General features: G+C 41.5%; 1 pseudogene across 1 annotated transcript; it reads right to left on the bottom strand.

Annotated features, from left to right (window-relative positions):
* Window positions 1-750: 750 nt before the first annotated feature.
* LOC137717908 (putative sugar phosphate/phosphate translocator At5g25400 pseudogene) lies at window positions 751-2,466 on the bottom strand (annotated as a pseudogene). The gene has a single exon (XR_015965707.1). The product of XR_015965707.1 is annotated as a putative sugar phosphate/phosphate translocator At5g25400 pseudogene (transcript).
* Between the last annotated feature and the right edge of the window lie 3,603 nt (window positions 2,467-6,069).

The raw sequence follows: 6,069 nt of genomic DNA, 5'->3' as shown, positions 1-6,069 counted from the left end.
AACACCTAAAGTTTCCAAATCCAAAACTTAACCTCACTAATTGCAGTTAGGACTTCACTGATGCTAAAAGATAGAGATCAAACATTTTGAGACAGATATTTCAACCATAACGAACTACAAACAGAAATTCGGTGATTTCTGCCATTCAATGTTTCTATCAACAGAAAATAATCGCTTACACGATTTCAAGTCACCATTTCGACAAGGTGTTTTTGAACGACACCCTAATACAAAGTTCTTCAGACTCCACAGAAAAGATTCAAGCTTCAGGTGTTCAAGCAAGGTAGAACACAAAGAACAAGCAAACCCGCCTGGTAAGAAGATAACCCGAATCTACGCTGTCCTGGTCTATTTCAATCTAGGGTTGGTGGATCGGATTGCACTGAGAGCGTAAAACCGGTCAGGCGTTTAAGTACTAATAAGGTTTAAGATGACTTAGTTTAATTACTGCGCAAACTGAGGATGGCAGCTTGGGACACATTTTCTAGCTCTTACCTAACTTAGTAACTCATATACCCACAGGACCCCAATTGCCATAACTAGTGTGACAAGATAAATGTGACATTTTCAAAGTGCACTGACAAACTCTTTTCTCTGCCGTATGGTATGCATCGAATAAAAGTACGGATGGATGTGCGATAAAGGATCCAACGGCCAAAAACCCCGGTGTATACTATACTCTGTATCCCAACATCCAAGAAACCAAAATGTGATCAACATTACGATGTGGTATTCATCCACAACAACCCATTGAGACTGAAAAGATAATGAATATGAAAAAATAGGCATTAAAGCTAAATAAAAAAAACAAGGCATCTGAGATTCTTAGTCTACCAACATACATGATTTGGCAGTAGAAGCAACAGTTGCAGAATCTCAAACCCCTTAAACATTACTAAATATTGCTAATCAGAAGAAACCCGAAATCTAGAACAACGTACCGAAAACCCGAATTCTTTCTTCATCTTCAAGAAGGAGAAGGAAACCGAATTTCGTCTGCCTCCGAATCGAACCCATTTTAAGCTCTTCCACCACCTACATTCCCATTTTGTTCTTATTACCGTAATCTAGCTCAAATCAGATGCGTCTCTGGATCAAATCCGAGCAATTGGAAAGAATCAATTATGGGATTCGTTCCTCTTCCCAATTCCTTCCCCTTCCCTCTCCTCCATGAGCCTGCTGGCCTCCTCGTCGTGCTGCGCCGTCTTCTTCTGCGCCTCCTTGGCCTTCAGAGCCTGCAATTTGGAGTGGTTGTAGTAGGCAACGCCCAAAAACGCCAGGCCGTAGCCGAACAGATTGATCGGGGTCACGGTGTCCTTGATCACGGACCACGAAAAGGCGATCAGGAGCCAGTCTTTAACCACTCCGGCCACATTCATCGTCAGCGCCGAGGTCTTTCCGACGAGCAAGAACACGGCGAGATTCAGAGCAAATGCGCAGATAGAATTGGTCCCAAAAATCAAGAAATCGAAATGGAAGCTCGACGAATCACGCAGAACCGGGTACTCGACGAAGATCCAGGGGACGAAGAGGAAAGCCAAGCAGCAAGGCGCGACATAGTAGAGAGATGTGATGGGGTTAAGGGTAATGCCTTTGGATGTGAGGAGGATCTGGATCAAGACAAGGCGGGTGGCCTCGAATGCGACGGCGCCGAGCTGGAGGAAGACGCCCCAGGTGTCGAATCGGGCCTCGCCGTAGGCGGCGATGGCGACGCCGATGGAGATGGAGATCATGTTCACCATGGTGTCGGTCTTGAAGGACTCTTTTTTGAAGGAGACGCCGATGGAGTAGACAGCGACGGGCATGAGGGCCTTGAGCATCTGGATGAAGGAGACGGAGAGGTAAATGTAGGCGGAGTTGGAAAGCCAGAGGGAGAGGGAGTAGAGGGCGCCGATGGGGACAACGGAGGAGAGGTAGAGGTCGCGGGACATGGTGACGGGCTCGACGAGGCGGAAGACGCGGACGAGGAGAAAGGCGAGGGAGGCGCAGAAGGACATGTGGATCATGGTGAGGGAGATGGGGAAGGGCCAGTTGTACATCTTCCTGTCGAGGATGTATTTGTTGTAGACGATGACGCTGAAGGAGAGGAAGATCCAGATGGCGACATAGGTGTAGGAGAGGAGGATCTTTTTTATCACGCTCTCGCTCAGGGAGCCACCCTTGCCCATTTTTGCGGTGGGTTTTCGGCGGTGGTGGGGGAAGTTGCGGTGGCGCCGGTGGTGGTGGGGAAGAAGGGGAGAGAAGGGTGGTGGGGGAGTGGTAAGGAGGAGGAGGAAGAGGAAGAAGAAGTCAGATTCAAAGTGATAAAAGAAGGGAGTGAGAGCTGGATGTTAGTTTGGGAGTGTATTTGTTGTGGCAGTTTGATGAGATGGGGTTCATGGGTATACCGAGGTTTATATGGTGTGGAGTTGGATGGGGAAGGAATCCAGGGGTTCAAGTGGCATTTGGCCCTTCAAAAAGATTGAATTTCCTGATTTTTATTTGTATCAGACGAGAGTATTTATATTAAGACCAGAAATATTAGTGGCTCGTAATATTAAGTAGCGAATTTTTTGATTTGTTAAGTGGGAAAAATAAAATATCCTATATTTTTGTTTGTTATCTACTTATTTGTACTTACATAGAATTTTTTTAATTTGATCCATGTACAATTTTTTTTTCTACAAACGGGAGTGTTATTGAGTTGACTTGTTAATTATTGCATAAGGGTTTATAGACGTATTATTCTTCGTCATTATGGTAAAATACATATGAAAATGTTTATTTATTTATTGTACAGTTATGCATTCGATGTAGTCACTATTTTTGGGGATTTGGATTTAATTTGTACTTTTATCGTGGGACTGGGAGGGTGGAGGGTTGGTGATATGAAATTTTGAAACGTATATATATTATTATTAGGGTTGCATTAATCTAAAGATAACATAATATAGAGTGCAACTGCTAATGGGATTTTCTGCATCTATTAGTGGCATGTATATATAAACTAACATAAGATATTGTCATATAAAATCTAACATAACATGTTTTATTTGTTTGTAGTGATGCATCTTATGATAAATACAAAACGAAAATATATATATATATATATATATATATATGCTACACACTTTACGATTTGTTAATTTGAGCATCTTGTCTCTTTTTCCCAAATAAAAGCCTCCTTGTTATTATAATAATAAAGTCAATATTTCTTGTTCATAATGTGGATGTGTTTTTAAGTTTGCAACCCATTTAGTACTACGGTGTAATGATATTCTTTTATATTGAATTTGAACCACATTATTACTAGCTCATTGTAAGGCTTAGCCTACTCTCCCACTTTTTTAATGTAGATAATATCGTTTGTTTTAAAAAAAAAATCCACTTAATAATACGATTTAATGGTTTTTCTTTTACTTGTAAGTAAGAGGTCTTACGTTCGAATTTTGAAAATAGCAAATTCCCAACCAATTTATTATCACATCCTCTTAGTGTAAATATATCGTTGTATTAAAAAAATTTGTTCTATCATTGCTATTATTCTTAACATTTATCCTTTTGTATTTATCTATAGCTATCCTTTCAGCAAACATAAAATTACTTTGCAAAAGTATGTGTCCAATACTCTAGTAGATAGGGTGTTGAGTTTCAAACCATGCCAACTTCCCCTCCTCTAAATTAATTTAATGTTGTGGCTTATTACAAGGGAGAGAGGGAGGCACGGCATCAAAGAGAGAATAGAGTGAGAGATGTTGGTTGTGTAGAAGATGTATTATTCCTCTTACACAATGCCTTTATTAATAGTAATAAGGGAGGGAAGAATCCTTCTCCTCTAAAGAATACAAGTCCTAATAGAGAATAATAACTAATATCAAATCTAATCTCGGATTTACACAATCACACTTTTAATACAATGGTTATAACATGTAATACTTTCGAATCCTCTCACCCATTCCCAACTTTAGCTCATGTCTTACGTTCGTTCTCTACCCCAGTATGATTTATATAAAAATAATTGTGTACTTTTTTTGAAACAAAGGTACGATATTCATTAAGCAAATCAGAATTCGTACAAACTGAGGATAATGTGCATAATGGGCCTCGATAAAAATCTTGCTGGGGATTTTAACCCGATCGAAGGAAAAGAATGTCCCGCACAACAATAAACCTATCCTCAAATGAACAATCAAACTTACAATCCTTCCTAAAAAAGAATATCATGAATTAGATCCGGAGGCTCCTCGAACCATACCACCTCCTGGTCACTAGTAATCCCTAATCGAGCAAACCGATGCGCCACCGAATTTCCTTCTCGTTGGGCATGACTAATCGTCGAACTTGACCACTTCATAAGAAGGCACCGCAAGTCATTTATAATGGGACCAAAAACAGAGTTGTCATCTCCTTGGCCCTTCATGGCTATCAATACCAAAACCGCATCACCTTCAAACTGAACTTGCACTTCGCCCGAGTATAACCTTTTGACCAGCAGTACAGCTTGTCTAGCTACCATAAACTTCACATGTAAGGTAGACATAGTCCTTTCAATGGGACATGCTACAACATTGAGAAACTCCCCTAACTAGTTATGTATCACCACTCCAAACCCACCCTGGTTCTACCATTGATTCCATGCTCCATCGAAATTGCACTTGACCCATCCCTCCTCAGGTTTTCTCCACTTCCATAACTCACGTCTTCCCTTTTTTGCATCTGTATTATGGCACCTGTGGAATTCTTGTAACCAACCTTCAGTTCAAAGCACATTCTCTACAGGGTTTAGAGGACTACCATTCCATAACACTTCATTCCAGTGTTGCCATAGTGACCAGATCAACATTAAACATGGATCAAATCCCGATCCATGACCCTGTATATGAAGATTGGCTAACCAATTCATAAAATTCACACCGTGCCCATCATCCACACGTAAGCCCAAGCCTCAAAACCACATCGCTCTAGCTGCCTGACAATCCCGCAGGACATGGTCCACGGATTCCACCTGACATCCACACACTACACATCCATCCTTGATTGGCACTCTCCGCTTAGAAAGATTTAATCTTGTAGGCAAAGAATTCAAACATGCGCGCCATACACAAATCTTTACTTTCCCAGGGACACAAGCCGACCACAATTTCTTCCATAACTTCTCCCCATTGTTAATAAAAGTGGAATGAGAGCCTACATCCATTTCCCCACTGACTGCAATTATCCCCTGAGCAACATGATAAACACTCCGAACCATAAACTTCCCATGTCGATCATAATGCCAAACTCTTCTATCGGCAATATTACGTAAGCTAAGTGGGATCCCTCGAATTAATTCCACTTCCTCCTAGGAGAAAATCTCATTTAGCAGTCACACATTCCACTGCTTAGGTTCCACCCACAACAATCCCTCCACCGTGGCCTCATCATTCCAATGTACGGGTGGCAGGGTCAAAATCCGAAGGCATGACTCCCCTGGCACGCAATTATCTTTCCATATGCGAACCGTCTTCCCATCACCCACTTGCTACTGAAGTCCTTTTTGAAGCACCGGTCTCGAGGCAGCAATACTGCGCTAGACATGTGAACTATTAAATGTTACCCAAGCTTCAAGGAAATCTTTAGTAGGAAAGTACCGAGCCTTGAACACACGATACATAAGGAAATGCAACTTTTCTCAAAATTAACCACTTGTCCAAAGGCCAACTCATGCGTCCCGAACACCTATTTAATACTCTAACACTCATTAATGGTACCTCGAGCAAAAAGAAAACTATCATCGGCAAAAAACAAGTGGTGGATACTAGGAGCAGCTCAACAAACTTTGATCCCCTGTAACTCTCCTTCAAACTTAGTCTTTGTCAATAGGGCTGAAAGGCCCTCTGCATGCATAGCAAATAAAAAAGGGGAGAGATGATCCTTTGGCGTATTCCTCTTTCTGGATACACGTAACCCACCGGGTCACCATTCAATTTAAATGAATAAGTCACCGTTGAAACACACCACATGACCATATGTATCCACCTTTCAGAAAATCCCAGTCTCTGCATCATGGCCTCTAGAAATTTCCATTCCACACAATTATAAGCCTTACTA

Source organism: Pyrus communis, chromosome 8, assembly GCF_041283825.1.
Source record: "Pyrus communis isolate YQ-2024b chromosome 8, ASM4128382v1, whole genome shotgun sequence".
Lineage (NCBI taxonomy): Eukaryota > Viridiplantae > Streptophyta > Magnoliopsida > Rosales > Rosaceae > Pyrus > Pyrus communis.
This window is presented reverse-complemented; position numbering and strand designations above follow the sequence as displayed.